Source organism: Setaria italica, chromosome III, assembly GCF_000263155.2.
Source record: "Setaria italica strain Yugu1 chromosome III, Setaria_italica_v2.0, whole genome shotgun sequence".
Taxonomy (NCBI): Eukaryota; Viridiplantae; Streptophyta; class Magnoliopsida; order Poales; family Poaceae; genus Setaria; species Setaria italica.
Window position 1 is genome coordinate 25,836,691 of NC_028452.1, and position 18,163 is coordinate 25,854,853.

At 43.6% G+C, this 18,163-nt stretch overlaps 1 pseudogene; it reads right to left on the bottom strand.

Moving 5' to 3' along the window:
* Positions 1-881: 881 nt before the first annotated feature.
* On the bottom strand, positions 882-3,942 carry LOC101765939 (annotated as a pseudogene).
* Between the last annotated feature and the right edge of the window lie 14,221 nt (positions 3,943-18,163).

The window sequence follows — 18,163 nt, forward strand, 5'->3', positions numbered from 1 at the left end:
GCATTGCTGCAAGAGAAGAAAAAAAGTGTGACAGCAACCTTAGAAAATATGTGGGCGCAGAAGAAAGAAGCTGATGTGGAGAAAGAGCTAAAAAAGAGGAGAGGTTCAACAAAGCTTTTGCTCTTGAACAAGATCAAGTTGCTCTTGAACAGGATCTAGTTGCAAATGAAAAACTACTTCTTGAATTGAGGAGCCAGGAGGTCCAGTTGCAGAAAAGAAGGGATGAAGAGAGGATTATGACCATGGACCTAACTGCCATGTCAGATGATCAAAAGAAATACTAGATGTCCTTGCGGGCTGAGATCATGAGCCGACTATCATGATCAAAAGAAATACTACAGGTGCATTCTGCAGGAATACTACATGTCCTTTGCTTGCGGCTATGCTTCGTTCAGATTGTGTTATGTTGATTTAGGCTACTGTTCTATCGAATGGCTCTACAATCAGTTGTCTTTATTCCTCAGTTATTGTTTGTACTAAACTCTAAAACAACCCACAAACACAAGTACTGTCACTTGGTTATTCAGGTTACTGTTCAGGTTGTTCATCTTTCAGAAAAAAGTAGAAAAAGGTCGTGTTTGATATTGAACACTACAACAATTTAGAAATGGAGCATATACCATGCTGATGAACATCTACCTTAGTCTGCCATGATTTCTAAATGATGAATACTACTGCTTGCAATTAGAAATAAATTTATAAAGTAGCAAAAATTATTAACAATAACAATTACTATAAACTATAGGTAATCATTTGTAGAGGTTTAGATGATGTTACCATATGTGCTTGATGAGGTCATCTTGAAGCTGATTGTGAATATCTTTTTCCCTTATATTCTTGTAATTTTTAATAAACTCCTCAAGTTGTTGATTGTGAATATTTTAATCCCTTATATTCTTGTAATTTTTAATAAACTCCTCAAGTTCAGGTGTTTCATCATGAGAAATCTTCACCTTTTCTCCCACCCCATCATAATTTAAATTATCTTCCTCATCCCGCTCATCCTCAACTATCATGTTGTGCATAATGACACAAGCCCTCATGATTTGTCCGAGGGTGTCTTCATCCCAAAATTGAGCTAGCCCCCTAACGATAGTGAAATGAGACTGTAGAACCCCAAACGCTCGTTCCACGTGCTTCCTACAAGCTTCTTGGGCAGTTGCAAAATATTTCTTCTTGTTACCTTGTGAATCAGGTATGCTCTTCACAATTGTGGCCCACGAGGGATATATGCCATCAGCAAGATAATAACCCATTGCATATTCATTGTTATTAATGGTATAATTCACCTTTGGAGCTTGACCTTCAGCTACCCGTGCGAATAAAGAAGACCGGTGCAAAACATTGAAGTCGTTGTGGGAACCAGGCATCCGAAAAAAAGCATGCCAAATCCAAAGATCTTTATCCGCAACAGCTTCAAGTATAATTGTAGGCTCATGCACATGCCCGGTATACATACCTTGCCATGCCGAAGGACAATTTTTCTACCTCCAATGCATACAATCAATCGACCCAAGCATACCAGGAAAACCTCTACTCTCTCCAATGGCAAGTAATCTCATCTTCATTAGGGGATCTCAAGTACTCATCTCTAAAAACCTCAACAACAGCATTGACAAACCTTCTCAGACTCTCAATAGCAGTACTCTTACCAATACGGACATAATCATCTATAGCATCAGCTGCTACTCCATAAGTTAACATCCGAAATGCTGCAATAATCTTTTGCAGACTAGAAAGACCAAGTACACCGGCATCGTTTCTTTTCTGCATGAAATATTCATCATGTTGCTCTACGGTATTCCATATGCGTACAAACAGTGTACGCCTCATTCGAAACCTGCATGTCAAGAGTAACCAGACACATGTCTAATATGATTTTTTGAAAAAAAATGGTCGAAATAAATCTATTGTTTACATACCGTTGTCTGAAATAACATGTCCGTATGTAGGATCATCTGAAAAATAATCTTGATACAACCTTTGATGTGCTGCCTGTCTGCCTCGCCGAAGTACTCGATGACCTATGATAGAACCACGATGTTTTGTTTCATCATCGGACTCCTCCGCATTCACGGCCACATGAGTAACAAAGATGACGAAATTATCATCGTCATCATCTAACGACAAATCCAGCACCAGATGCAACAAAAAGCTTCGTCGACTCATAGCGAATCTTGGATGGCTAGCACCAGATGCAGGGCTGCCGGCGTTGCACAGCGCAGTGCGCAAGGGCTTTCCCGAGCGGCGTGACCGGGACTGGACAGACACCCTGCACAGGGCTGCCAGCATTTAGAGAACGCCATGCGCACCTAGCATCTGGCGGCGTGATCGTGAGTCGTGACAATGGCCTGAGGTATGGCATGAGTGTGACAATGGCTTGGGCCTGGCTGCGTGCGATCGTGATGATGGCCTGGGTCTGGTGGCCTATGATCGTCAGAAATAAAAAGGGTCTGGCGGCGTGTGACAGCGAGAAATAAAAAGCCTGGCGACACCACTTAGAAAAAAAATGAATTTTAAAATGGGCCTAATATGATGATGTGGCCTGATTTGAAATATTGGGGGACTAATTTTTAGCATTCTACTATGGCTTGATATGTTTTTGGGGAGGAAATTTTTTAGCATAGCCCCCAATACCTCATTTTGGGGGAGAATTTTTTGGGGAACTCTTGGAGTTGCTCTTAGCAGTTGATGAAGGAGTGCTTCACTATCTTGTGTTACCTTCTTCAATTTCTCAATCTCGGTTGACTACAATTTGAGAGTTGATTCTGATTCTTTTATCTTCTTCTTCAAGGTAGCTAACTCGTGCTGGTGAGCAACAAACCGTTGTCGAAGTTGTACCCCATCCTGTTTGTCGGCGTCAGCCTTTTCCTCATCAATACTATCGCATAAGGACTTGGTAGAGCTTCTTGAGTACTCCGCTGCCACATCACGTTCTTGTTTTGCAGGAAGCACCATTGATTTGAGGGCTTCCAGCTAGCAACAGTGGATCCGAAGTCAGATTGTGATTTTGTAATTGATTTAAACTAAGGAAAAAAGGAACTTCAATAATCATCATGTGTTTAGTTTGTTACCCTGCAGCTGGACTGAAAAGGAGCAATTACAGATGTTGACCCTCTGGCCGGCTAAAACAGGATACAGTCAAACTTCAGTTGATGCATATATTTAGGTATAAATTAAGAGCGAACAAATAAACAAGCACAAGAACATGTGGCAAAAGTTGAGATCATTCGCAAATTGAAGCAATTTCATCTATTAAGTTATACAAAGCACATAAATAATTTGACTTGCCACAAAAATAATTATTGGAAAAGGTGAAAGATAAAGGGGATCTGCTGGAGCAGTAATTTTTCACCAACTCTACCAATAGGGTACAACTGATCCATATTCCCCAATCTAACTACAATAGTGAAAGTCAAAGAGCATAGGGAATAAATCTAATAATTTCATCTATTAAGTTCTACAAACCACATAAATAATTTTATTTAGCACAAACATAATTATTGGAAAAGGTGAAAGATAAAGGGGACTGGTGGAGCAGTAATTTGTCACCAACTCTCACAATAGGGTACAGTAGATCCACATTCACCAAAGCATGCAACTACAATATTGAAAGTCAAAGAGTATAGGGAAGCAATCTAATAATTGAATTTAGTAATACGGGGAGGAGATCGCTGACCTGACGAACATGAAAAAAAGGAGGTGCCGAATGCCGCCTTGATGGAGCACCCCGGGCATACGCCGCTTCCTCGGTCTTCTTTGCATGTACTCAAGCATGGCAACCGCCGGTGGCAGCCTCGGGGAAGCCGACAGAGCGACGGCCTCGAACCATCTCGCAGCTTCAAGCTCGTCGCTGAGGAAGCCCACCGCTCGTAGCCGAGGTAGCCCCTCACTAGTCCATCTTGACGGCACTGCCAAGGTCACGCTTGCTGCCGCCGTCATAGATCTACTAGGGTTATTCAGTAGGAAGAGGAGAGGGGACTGATTTTGGAATTACCAGACAGGATGTGGGAGGCTTGGCTCCTGTTGACGCCAGATTTTGACTCGTATGGGATCGGCGTCAAGGAAGGAAAGGATTGGCCGATGCAGCGGATTAAAAGGTTACGATTGGGAATCGGCCGATTGGTGCTACAGTTGGGAATCGGCCGATTGGCGCTACAGTGTTTTGGCAGACGGAGTTGGTAGAGATCAGCCGATTGGAAGGCTGGAGCGATTGGGCCAATATGGGCTTAAAGTGAGTCAAAGAAAGCATATAGAGAAAGTTTGGCCCGTGAGAGAATGATAAGCAACTCCGATACGAGTTGTGCTTGCAAATATTCGTTTTCGTTTAAAATTAGAGATAGATCCTAGTCGGTTAGGAAATCAGTTGTAACAGGCCATAAATAGCCATCTTTAGAGATTTGTAAAATAACACATCAATCAATACAAAACAATCTACTTTTTCATCGTACTTTACTTTCAAGTCGGTGACTTCGCCAATACATCTTTTTCTTTCACGAGTTCGTACGGATTGACAGGGCTGCATCGACACGATATCCAGCCGATTCTGTAAGTTCCGTTTATCGAGTAATATCTAAGCTTTAACTTCGGGCGCATCGCTGTCATTTCGTTTAGATTTATTCACAAGTTATCGATATTAACTAGAACTATAGGTTTTATCTATTATTTTAGTTTTATCACCAGTTATCCAGCTTGAGATTTGAACTGTCGGCTTTATCACTATTATTTTTATTTATCATTATCGTATAGCCGATTAGATCTATTTCAAGTGTTGCACCCGTAGCTTTGTCTAGTTTACTCTAGTAGTTTTCTTCGCAATCGCTACGTGATTATCGACTGTATCATAGCCGGTCATCTTTATAGCAAATCGGCCGATTTGCTAATACGCTTTTCGAGACAGATCGGAACTTTAGCCGATCGAAACCCCTGGAATTTAACACGTTTCTTTCCTTATCAATCAATAGGTCAAATTGACTGGCACGCCGTGCGAACCGCACCAGGGCGATCACCCGAACAGGAGCTAAGCAGATTCTCCCAGGTCGTGTGTCCGACGCTGAAGGCCATCGGTCGATTTCTAGCGCCAACAGCTCCCTTCTTTTATTTAAATATAATGGGAGAGGACCCGGAGGAGGAGTGGGGAATTCAAAATTTCAGATCCCACCTTTGTGCTAGGTAGCGGGAGATGAAACTCTTTGGGAACTGCTACGAGACCTGGGTCACTAGCACATTGGACCGCTTGGGATTCAGACCCAAGCATCAGTGACCTTACGTAGACGAGCAGTTCAAGAAGGGAGTCTAGGATAGTCTGTGGCATCATGGCATTGATGAGCACTTCACAGATTATCCTCCTTTGTAGATTCATGTCTGCAGGATGATCCGACAATTGCATTCCAAATGTACTTCAGCACAACAAATTATTGTACCTTTTCAACTTCTTATATGATAAAATACACTTAAATAATACATTAAAACTACAGCGGACCCTGGCGGCGGCCTCCTAATCTCTACTTGAAGTTCTTTAAAGCAGGCATGCAGATCCTCTTGATAACTTTGGGATGGTGCTAACACACGAATATAAAATCCTCTTTGAGAATTCCGTCTAGTGAGATTAGCGCTATGAGATACATGCACTTCTCCTGCAATTGGGTGCAGTTAGTCTCAAATGCCCATCGTAGAAATGTGGTCACAGTTTTGTCAAATGCCATGTCCCACATATTTGATGCACAGTGCAGCTTCAACCGTTCGACACAGTACATGTCAGTGATTGAGAGTAACACGAGCTAGGCGTTGACAGGGGTGTCCCATAAATCAGCCTCCTCTAGTAGTGATCCTTTGCATGCGTATTTGGTCAACAGTGAGAAATCAGTAGGTTTAGTGTCTTTAATTGAAAAAGTATTTGACTTTGACTCCACTCCGCTACCATAGAGTAATGCCTCCATCACAAAAGATAGTGCCACCACATCGGTTCGTTTTGCTTGAATCACCCGGCCGACTATGTTGAAAACGATGTCCAAAAATCTTGAAAACAGCCCAACTGCTGAAATTACTCCAAGTCTGGAAATCAGGCGTTCCCTCAAACTTTGAAGCTTTGTATCTTCATATCTGCTGCGAATGAGAACTCGGTTCAATTACAAAAGTTGAACTTGGATTTGAGGACTACAACTTTTGTAAAGAGAGTTAATATCGCGCAGATCAAAAATCTGGAGTAACTCGCGCTCGAAGACCGTCCCATTGCTGGATCCCGCCGATCCCTCGCGTCCAGAGCGCGCGTGCGTCGCGCTCTGCCCGTCGCTTGCCGCGTTGCCTCCACCCAGTCTCTGGCTGCGGCAGGACAACGCCTCGTGCGCCCCGCCACTAGTGAAGCGCCGCGGTTCCCCCTGCTCCCGGCAGCTCCGCCTCACCCGAGGGCACGTCCTGCCCGTTGCCTTACCCCGAGCGCGTGCCCCCACAAATGCCCTGCTCGACACCTCTGCCTCCACCAACTGCCGCCCCAGCTGCGATAGCTCCTCCCCACCTCGCCAGTGACGCGTCGCGGCAAAGTCATTATTGCTACGCATGCTCAATTCGCCCGCGCCTGCATGCCTCGCCACCCCTCCCTCCTCTGCGCTAATGGCGTCGCTTCCATTAATGGCCATAGTAGCACACCCGGCTCCTCTCACCGGTCCCATCCACAGGCCCTGGAGCTTCGCCTCGCCTATATATATGGCTCGTCGGTCCCGCCCGCGCTCTTCTCTCTGCCCGCAAGCTTGCCGCACCCTTGCTCTGCCTCGACCCCACGCCGTTGAGTCACCTCTCCATGGATCCCCCACCTCTGTAGCTTCCCGCTCCTCGCCGCCACCACCGCTAGCTTCGCCATGCCCACGCGAAGCTTCCCAAGCTGCTTGTTGGGGTCCCTAAGCGCCGACGACGCTGGCACGCCGCCGGACTTTGCCGCTGCCCGAAACTCCCCGTCCTTATGCCGTTCCGCCCCCACCGAGCCTCCTCCGCACCCCCAACTACCGCCAATCGACTCCCGGTGAGCTCCCGCGCCTTCCCCACAACTTCTTGCCCGGGATTGGCCGGCACATCGCGGAAATTTGGCCGGACCGCCGCCGTGTGCCCTGCCAAGGATACAGTTGTGTCTTTTTCCTTCTTCCAGGGGCCTTAGCACTAAAATAAAGGACCCCTGCGCATTTAACCTATAGACATAAGGTCTAGATTGCAAGTTTACCACGGTTTTTCTTTTGTTTTCAGTAGAAAATAATCCAAACTTTGAAAATACGCCATAAATTGTACAAAAATCAGGAAAATGTCAAATTAATTTTGCTAGACTCAGTATAAAGTATAGTTTCTGATAAAAATACTTTTGGACATGTCTCTACTAGAATTAATGTTACATGTTTTAATCCTTGTTTAAGCTATTTAAATCTTAGTGTAGAAAAATGCTAAAATGATGAATCCAACTCTGAAGTGTTTGTTTCAAAGAATGGAAGCTAATAAAAATAATGTGGAGCCTAGCTTATATGTTTAAGTCTCTGTTTTAGTTTTATAATTGAAATCTAAGGTTTCTTTTTGTCTTTTTGCATAATAATTCATCCAGAGGTGAGAAAAATGTGAAATCACCTTGAATAAATCAGTGGTGAAGCCTAGTTCACAAGCAAAATTTGAAAACCCTGTCTGAAGGTTCTTGGAACCCATCTACCTTTCTATAGGAAGATATATAAGAAGAAGTTATGGTTTATAGATGCCCTTCATTAAAAATTCTGAAAAATTCACCAAAGGCTATGTTGCTTCTTTGTAACACTCTATCAAAATTTCAGAAACAAACTCTCTGAGTAACTCGAGTTAAAAATGATTAAGTACCTGTCACCTTGGGATGATGAAATAATTTTAATTATTTTTGGACTAATCCAATGCACCCCAAATTTTTACAGTAACCTAATGATGTTATGTCTAATGTAATGTTAAATTAACAATGTCATACCTAACTAAATGGAAGAAAGAAACCTTAAGTAAAGGTAATGGTCTTTTTTCGGAAGAGGTACAAAAAAACATTCAGAAATAGGATAACTTTCCGATCTAAAGTTTAATAAAGTTTAGTTGTATATATGTACACAATCACCATCAAATCAACCCTAGGTTTTATACCACAACACACCTTACCTTATGCAGATAAAGGTTTAGAACCTTGTTTAGGTGAATGTGGTCATAATGTAATTTACACTTGTATGAGAAAGCATGGAAGTTTGAACTTGATGCATTTGCATTTCGTGTAGAGCTGAACCTTGCTGACGGAACGTACGAACTTCACCCGACGCCAAAAGAAGGAGCCATAGCTGATCCGCATCAAGTCGGAGTCGAGCCCATACCGGAGCAAGCCGAGGACCAGTTCGCTAACTCCCAGTCTGAAGGCAAGCCTCAAAGCATGAATTCCTATTTTTAAATACATGCAATATGATTGATTACTTGGTTGCGCATTTACGTTTCTAGGAATTGATTGAAACCATAGATACATGAGTACCCTTTGATCTGAACACTAGTATGATAAGCCGAGTAGTTGCAATGCTTAATAGGACTCGATAAAAGTTGAGTGATTGCCTGTCACTCGCGAGTTATAGGAGTTGATTGCTCCCTTTTGTTACAACTATGAGGATGCTGGATGGGGCAGGGCTCTGTGAACTATTTTTGGTGGTCGATGGATTGCCCCGTCTGTCTACATGAAACTGGACTAAGGTCGAGATGTGATAGTGTTCGTGCTCAAGTGTTTGAAAGTACTAATCTCATACCTAGTATGGGATGGGGAAGCCTAGTACCTGATTGAACCGAAACGTGAGCGGATCGTTCCACTATCTATAGAACGGAGTTCCCTTGCAGCCGTGTGTGGTGACAAGTGCGGTTATAGAATGGCAGAGGCCGGGTCTATGGAGCCTTGTACCGAGGGAAGTGGGCCCGACACGGGTCTGGGAATTGATGGGGACGGCTGACAAATGAAGTGACCACTTGTGGTGCGTGGATGTCGTGGGATTAGGTTGCCATGCATGGTTAAGAAATTCGAATTGATTCATCTGCCTATCACAGTTTGGGACTACTTGATCGCTATGCTACACTGAGTAAGAATGAAAGATGATGATCTAATATTGTTACTTGTATTAATTGCTTGGATACTATGCTTGGTTTAGTATTGTTGCTAACTTAGAATGGTAAAACAATAGTAGAACTTGTGGCTAAGACATTGAATGTAAGGACCTACACTAGTCGCTGTTGGCAAAAACAAACCCTAGAGCAAAAAAACTTGCATGTCTAGGTGTTGGTGGATTAGTACCACTGGTCGGTTAAGTCTTGTTGAGCGTAGTCGCTCAGCCTTGTTGTGGCACATCTTTTCAGGTGATGTTGATACCCCTGAGCTCGCTGCAAGTGGCACTTGGACTACCCAACTTCCTCTTGGTCATTCATGCCATGGTCGGCTTCTTCATGATATCATGCGACGATGTGTAACGTCCGCTTAATTACTTATGTTATTTGAAACATCTGCAAACCTTGTATGAATTTCGAACTTGATGTTGTAATAATTCGATGCACTTGTTTAATTGAGATGGACTGTTGTAATCTCTGTAACCACTTGCCTTCGTGCGAGTCTTGCTTTTCTCGATCCTGAGTTAAGTGGTTTATCGGATGAAATCCGACATACGGCCAAGTTGACTTGTTTAAAGTACATGATCGCGTGTTAAGAAACTTAAGTGTGCTTTAGCCATGTTAATTTTGGTGGTTCCACCACAAGGTAGAACTTCAATGCAGTCATCCTCCAGTTCCATAACAGTGCAGGATATGTTTACGCAACCGGAATAGTCCCACACACGCTCAATCTCATGATGCCCCACGAGGCAGTTAAAGCCTTGTTTTAGCTTCCCATACCTGAATTCAAGTTTCTTTAAATCTTGAACTCGAAAGGTATCATCATAATCAATTGCGTCTCCAGAAACCGCGCGGAACAAGACTCGTACCTATATGCAAGCATTCACAGGGTTGACCATGCGAGTGTATATGTGAGCATGTGTATTCATACCAACGAGACACCTACCTTTTGTGTGCTGTTTATCAAAATGAGGATGACAGAAATTCGTTCTGGTCCTGCTGGTGGGTACCACGGATCATGAATTGTAGGGTAGCAACATATCCTCCATTGATGGCCACCAATCATGAATGTACTGGATTCCTTGTACTGCCCAAAAGTTCCTTCTGCTTTTGCTTCCATGCTTGAGACTGAGAAGTCGACTTGCGACGCAGGGAACATGGTAGTGTGTAATGCCATGAGTGCTGCAAATAACAATGATCAACTCATGGATACATTGCCTCTTATAGGTGGGAGTGTCTCATTCCGAACGGCCATTCGTGAACCCTACAGTGCGGACAGTCTTGATTCCTGAAACTACAAATGCATGTTGTTCCGAAACTGCAAATGCACGTTGTTTCAACAGTGGCGATCATGAACGCCCATTACCAGTCTTGATTCCCACCCTTTGGTGGCATTTGTTCTGCCATATTCCGCCTAGGCCTTGTCGCATCGGCCAGTTCACATTTTTTAGGATCCGTTGGAATGCGAGAATCATCTCGAGTGAATCCATGCCCTTTGCAGACCTTTTCAGCCATGCACCACACATGAGTTGGACTAGTCATGACATCCTACTCCATGCGTCTGACAATGTAAGGACTATCTAACCTTATCGATTTGTGCAGCATGCCAACAATTATTCTCTTTCTCCAGCTGTAGTTGATGCTTATAACCGTCACAAATGAACGGTGGCAATATCTTTCTTACATTAAATTCACCTTCAAAAGGGAACCTATCACTCATAATCTCGCATGAGTTGTTTTGCAGGAATGTCTTGAGTTGTATGCCAGACAATCCAGCAAATGTACACATGCACACGTCGGGCTTATCCCATGACACCCGTCGTGCACACATGTAACCAATGTGTAGAACACAAGATTCCTACCTAGATTCATGGCAAGCTTAGTCTTGAATATATTCTGAGCATCTCACATTTTTCATTGCAACTTTGGCCTGCCACACTGAGCTCACATGCCCGCCGTAGTGCTCAATAAATAGGCAGGTGCACAACGTTCTTGCAAGGCAATGCCTTGAATCATCGATTCACAATCTTGCATTGTTCGATTGGAGGTACGCGATGTCATTTTCTTGTCTATCTCATTTACTATATGCATGGTATTGATATGGCCAGTATTGTAAGCTTATGGTGCCTTTGTTCTTCTCTTTTGTGTATGTAGTGGAGAATGGCCAAACATGGAAGAGATGGAGCACAGAACTTGGAGGAGTCGAAGAAGTGGGAGCAGCCTGCCCCCATGGCACCTCAGTAGCAGCTGATTCTGATGGCACCTTCGGTTCTGCCGCTGGCAACGGCACCTCAGCAGCACCCTGTCCACATGATGGCACCTTTGCTTCAGCCACTGGCAACAACACCTTAGCAGCACCCTATCCGCATGGCACCTTCGACTCAATCAGTTGAACCTCATGGCATGACCTTTTCACTCACGGCCCAGGCCACCACCTCTGCTGCTGCCCGTTGAAATGACACCTCCGCGGCCAATCATCATCAAACTAGATGAATCACATGAGCTAAAATGGTCTGAGTTGGCTTTTCTTCAGCAGTCCGAGTTCAACCGTGTTCATCTCCATGGTATGTGGGTTTGCCATTTTTGCCACATGGGTCATAGGCAAAGGACCATTCATGACCTCTTGTTCTATGCGCATACCATTGCAATTTCACCAGTGTGGTTGTGGGATACTAGGGTGAGGCATCGTGCTCTAGAAGAGTATCTGCGCCAAGATGGCCATTTTGTTGAATTTCGGGCTGCCGCGGGGTTGCTATGATGGTAGTAGTATGTCGGTGCACCACTTGTATGCCTATGTTTGTCATGCTTCATTCGTTAGAGTGTGTCATTGTACCGACAGTGGATGTATGCCTATGTATCCTTCATTCCTTTAGAGTGTGTTTTTGTGCTTGTACCATCAGTGGATCTATGCCTATGTATGTTGTGGTCTATGAATGTGGTGCTGGTAATAAAAACGGTCATGTTTATCTATGTTCTAACACACATAGTTGCATTTGTGATTGGTACGTTGACATGGCCCAAGATATCTTTACTAAGGAAGGGGGAAAGTCCGTTGCTACGTTTTTGAACTGACCTGATGAAAGCCGTAGAAATAGGTCTTCTTGGTCTCACAATAGTTGTGTAAGGTTGGACAAGGGGGAAAGTCCATTGTTAGGCATTTGAATAGACCAGATCCAGCGCCACGCCCCCTCCCCTCCCCCGTGGGCTCCACCGCTGTGACACCTCCCCTCCCCCGCGGGCTCCTGCCGCCGGGCTTGTACGGTGCCGACCACGGCCTCTTCCCTCATGTGCTCTGGCGCCGGGTCCCTCCTCTTCGGCCTCTACTGCACCGCCAGTCGTGCCTCCGCCACCAGGCCTCTACATCGCTAACTATGGCAAGTGGATGTTCTTTTGGCCATGATGGAGGTGGCCGTGGATGTTATATTCTCAAGGAGGCACCGTTAGCTCATCCTCTAGTAATTTACTTCCCTAATCGCGTCATTGACTTGCCTACCAGCAATTGAGCAATCGAAGCCAAGGATTGATGCCCAACATAGTAATATTCTTTCCCTCTTGTAATTGTTTTTTTTTGTACTACACATGAATAATTCCTAAATATACTTATATACAATGTAGCATATTGAACCTATTAGATGGCTCAAAGATGTTGTCGAAGCTCTAGGTGGTACTTCTCCTTTAGTGCAATTCGAGGTTGTTGGTGCAAGGAATTTTATGAGAGTAAAGATCTCCTTTCAAGTACATGTTCGAGGAGGACAAGCTAACTCGATGCAACAAGGATAGGGCATCCCAATGGTATCAATTGCCGCATGGGGTAAAGAAGCACCAATTAGGAGCATTTTTGAAAAGTCCACCGTGGTGGCCTGTCTACAATAGCTTAAGGATCATGGGTACTTTGTGCAAAACTTCTCATATTTTCGAATAAAGGCGCTCGAGGAGGGAGAAAGCAATGTGACTATGACAACTGAGAGGCTTTGTCAGCTCAATTTACATGACATGGTATGGAACATATTTAATCATTCTTTTATGAGTTATGTTACAATTTTTAACTTTCATCAGGTTTCTTTTAGGATATCTTTGGTCAAACCATTGCGACAAAGAACTTTAATGCGATTCTGGCTCAAGCTTTGGATGTGTTGAATTATAGTTACACCGATGGAAATCCAATACACACCAGAGATTTCAAGCTCTAGGCTCATCTCACTTTCTACAGGGCATATGAGTTTACCTATCCGTTGTTCGAGATTTATGGAAGTGCATGCGACCCTCAATGTGAAGCAATAGAGAGTACACTAATTCATGCTCTAGTTTATGTTGATGAAGTTCTAGGCTTTAGGATTGGAGACTTAAACTATGTTGCATATCTAAGGAAGCTTAACGGAATATGAAATATGTAGTTGTTAGAGTGTGGCATTGTACCGACAGTGGGTCTATGCATATGTTTGCATTTGTGTCATTTCTAATAAGAACGGTCATGTTTATCGATGTTCTAAGACACATTGTTGCATTTGTGATTGGTACATTGACGTGGCCTAAGATATCTTCTTCTAACAAGTTTGAAAGCTTTAGTGAGGAATGGGGAAAGTCCATTGCCTTGATTGTTAACAGACCGGGTGATAGCGAAAGCAATAGGCCTTCTTGGTCTCACAATAGTTGTGTAAAGCATCCACAAGGGAAAAAAAACTTTTGTGAGAAAGGGGGAAGGTCCGTTGCTCTATTTTTGAGCTGACCTGATGAAAGTGCAAGAAATAAGCCTTCTTGATCTCAAAACAGTTCTACTAGGTTCAACAAAGGGAAAAGTCCGTTATTTAGTTTTTGAACAGACTGGATGAAATTGTTACCAATTATAATGCTACTTAATTAAACCCATCTTACTAGCCAAAGAAAACTGCATTGCAAAGGGATCTAGATCCAAGATGACAATAGATTGTTACCACTATGACTACTACCACTAATTCTTCTTCTACTACTACTACTAATTCTTCTTCTTCTACTACCACTACTAATTCTTCCTCTTCCACCACTAATTCTTCTTCTTCTTCTTCTTCTTCTACTACTACTACTACTACTACTACTACTACTACTACTACTACTACTACTACTAGTGCTACTACTACTACTTCTACTAGTACCACTAATCGAGGCGCCGCTTTTTGGTCGATGGTGTGTCCGGGGCCTTGATGCAGCTGCCCGACGACGAGGCCGTCCCTCCATTGCCACCGCTCGTGGAAGATCGTGGACCTCCTTGGCCGTCGCCCGCAGATGAGGCCGTTCCTCCATTGCCGGCACCTGCGGATGATGGCGCCGCTCCATGACCGCTGGTCGAGGACCATGACAGAGGTCCATGGCCGCCGCTCGATGAGGATGGTAGAGATCGACTGCCACCAAATGACAAGGATGGTGGCTGTCCCTTCCTACCTCCTCGGGCTCCACGCATGGGATGGTGGTGCTCCAGCGAGTGGTGGTGCTTCCGCGCCCCTGACCACGGCCTCCTCTAGCTAACTTGCGGATGGTGCGACGTTGGAGAGGCACCTGATTGGAGATTTTGATTTGTTCCACCAACTCCGAATCATTAGAGGATGTGTCCACCATCGCTCAAACAATTGCTCGGCTCTAGATCCGTCAGCCTTGGAGCTTTCTCCTCTTCATCAGAGGATGTGACATACGCCATCACTCTTGGAGATGATGGCGCCATGGGGAGAGGAAGAGGCATGCTACCAGACTGGGGTTTTTTTGTGGTTGCAAGAATGAAGAAGAAGCTTACTCGACAAGGGAAGAGAACGGCATAATAATATAATTTGACGCTGCCCTTATTGACAACTGGCCCCTGCAAAGTAATGTAAAATCATAAAGCGGTCCTCCAATCTCTCCATGAGTGCCACATCATCGCACTATTTCCAATACTTCCCTTGTCATATCACGGTTTCTTTAGAGGTGTGGGTTCATTAGTGATACAAATACATAATTTCATTCCACGAATTTAAACACATAATTTTATTTCAAATATATACAAGACATAGCATTTAAACAAGTGATACAAACATAGGAAGGTCCGGTCTGTTAAATAGTAGTCATACAAGATGATCCGGTGAACACAAATAGACAGATGCAGTTGTTAGTATTCATACACAGGAAGGTCCCTTCTGCAAAACATCAATACACCAAAAATTCGCCAACTAGTTCCACTCCCTCATCATTACTCTGTCTTGGAACTGCAATCTCTGCCTCATCCATAACTTCCCCCTTCTCTATCTATTACGAGTCCTCCATTGTTCTCCCTCTACCTTCCTCTTTGACTGTCTAGTCAATCTCTCCTCAAACATGGGTCAATCCTGGGCAAATCTTATGCCAGATCTTCTTGTGAGCATCACCAATAAGATCAGTAATGCAAAAGATTTCATCAAGTTCAAAGTAGTCTGTAAGAGTTGGAACTACGCTCGTTCAGGCGAGGCATGCCTGTTTGACCCTTACATTCTGAAATCCGAACATATTAGTGAATCTGGAGTAGTGACATTCGCATTCATCGCGGATTACCGGCTTTTTGAGCTTTCATTTCTAGCATTAGCTGGGAAAAGGCATAGGCTGATTGGTTGCGGAGGATCTGGACGCCTTGCTACCGTAGATGATAGAGATAAGAGCATCGTGTTCCTATTGAATCATTTGTCTCATCAGGAGCACATTATCCTTCCTCGACTTCCAGCATAGTGCCGTATGGGTTCTCTCAATGCTTGTATTTTGGGTTTAGAAACACCTGCTAGTGCAGAGTCATTTGTAGTGTTAACCAATTTGTGGCCCCTGAAATCTACTCCAGCGCTAGGGTCATTGCCCGTATGCATCTGGCATTTGGGAAGCCAATCCGACTGGACTGTCATTCCCTCGAAAGATTTCTGGTGCAGTTCTCCTGAACACATGCGGATCTACTTGGGGCTTCATCTTCCAGCACCTCCTCAAGCTGTTGGACTCCGGTTATCATGGGTTCCTGGCATGAGCAACTCTTCTCTACTCCAAGGTCAAGACCAATTGTTCTTTATTGTTCGGGAGAAGAGGATGCACAGCTTCTGGAGCTGGGACATCAATGAGAGAGATGTTGAGGTGGTGTAATTTACTCAATTATCATTCGTTGGTGACATTTGGTAGCCTATTCCATGGGAGACAACTCTAGAGTTCCATAATAAGATCATCCTGTTTGGACATAGCAAGTGCATTGTTGTACAAGAGCATGTCATTTTTGGCTTGCCTAACCTGAAGAAAAATCACATTTACTTCCTAGGAACTGATGGGTATGATGAAGAGTCACAATACTGGCTCTACCAGCAGGGACTAAGAAATGTGGTTGGAGTCAACAATGATCTTGCGATCCACATTACGCAGGTTCCTGGTAACTAGATTTTGTCATGAGGAATATGGTTGTTGCCTAGCTATGAGTAGAGCAAGTGATCTTCCATTTTGTAATAGTTGTGCCACCTGTTGTATTTTCAAACCACGCATTTGTATATATAGTACCAATATATATTATTAGTGTTACTCAATTATGCAGCGTATCTGAATTCTGAATGGTAAATATGCTAGAATCAAATTGAATGTTGATTAAACCAAAGCAGCATAATCAGATGGCATGTCATAGCCATTCATCACTCCAAAGTTCATAATCATTGTTCTTACTTATCATAATTTGCCAGATAGTACCATCAACTACCAAAATCAAAGCACGATCCCACCTCTCAATCATCTACCTCAGCAATAACAACAAACATCACAGCAGCAACAGGTTTCATAAGATGGCATGTCATAGCCATTCATCATTACAAATTTAATAATCATCATTAATAGCTATCATAATTTGCCAGATAGCATCATCAGCTATCAAAATACAAGCATGATCCCACCTCTCAACCATCTACCTAGAAATAACACCAAACATCACATTATGCCTCGCCATCATCCCTGAATGACCTTCTATACGAGGCCTGCAGCAGTGATTGCTTGACCTTCTTCACCATATTGGTGGCTTGATCCAGGTGTCCCTTCACCTTCTGCAGCTCAGCGGCAGTCGCTTCAATCTCCTTGTTAGCCTTTGCACATTCTTCCTTCCACATTTTTGCATCGTTTTCAACTTTCAGATTCATGTTATTATTTCTAATTTTTAGGTGAGACATCACTACATCATGTCTATTTCTCTTCGCCGTGTTCATCAGCTCATTGGTTGTATCCCCAAAGTATCCTCGCTTCATCATGTGAATCTCATAGATTTTGTCATTGGCCTCCATCTTAGCAAGTCTCCATGCTTCTTCCCATGACCTTGTTTCCTCTTTAGCTTTTTCCTTCCTCTTCATTAGCTTCACCAGATTACCTTTAGTCCTAGCATCCCATTCAGGATCAACCCACCTAAATGACACGCATTTCATCCCTTCATTATGCAGACACCAATTACGTTCATACAATTCACCATTTACAACACTAACATCAAAAGTAGAAGCAACGTTTATTAGAATTGAAACAAGTTATCGTTTACCTTGCAGCAGCATGAATACCGACGCCCAGGGTTGTCAAATGTCCAATTATACCTCACATAGAAAGGCAACTTGTGCTTGCACTTGTTTTTAGGCGACGACGATCTGTAGCTATCAGTGACTCCAAGCACTTGTGGAAGCTAATAAAATACATGAACCTATCAAATTATAAACTACTCCCTCCGTTTCAAATTGTCGATCATTTTGAATTTTCTAGATACATGTTTTTTGCTATGCACCTATGGGAGTTGATTCTCTGAGAGAAGTGATTTTGTGGCTGAAAGTGATTCTCTTTGATTCTCTAGCATAAACTCTTAAAATCAGGATGGAGAATCTCTTTATATACTAGAGTCTATCAACTTCTAACACCAATCAGAATGCAAATCTAAGGGTACGATAAAATTGGAATCTAGTATCTTCAACCCAGATCCCCAAATCCAAAAATCCCCTTTCCTAGGATGATAGAAGAAAGTAGCAGCACAAAATAGGGGACTAACCTGACTGGAGCTCCTCCTCATCCTCCCTTCGCTGCTAGCCCGCTAGGA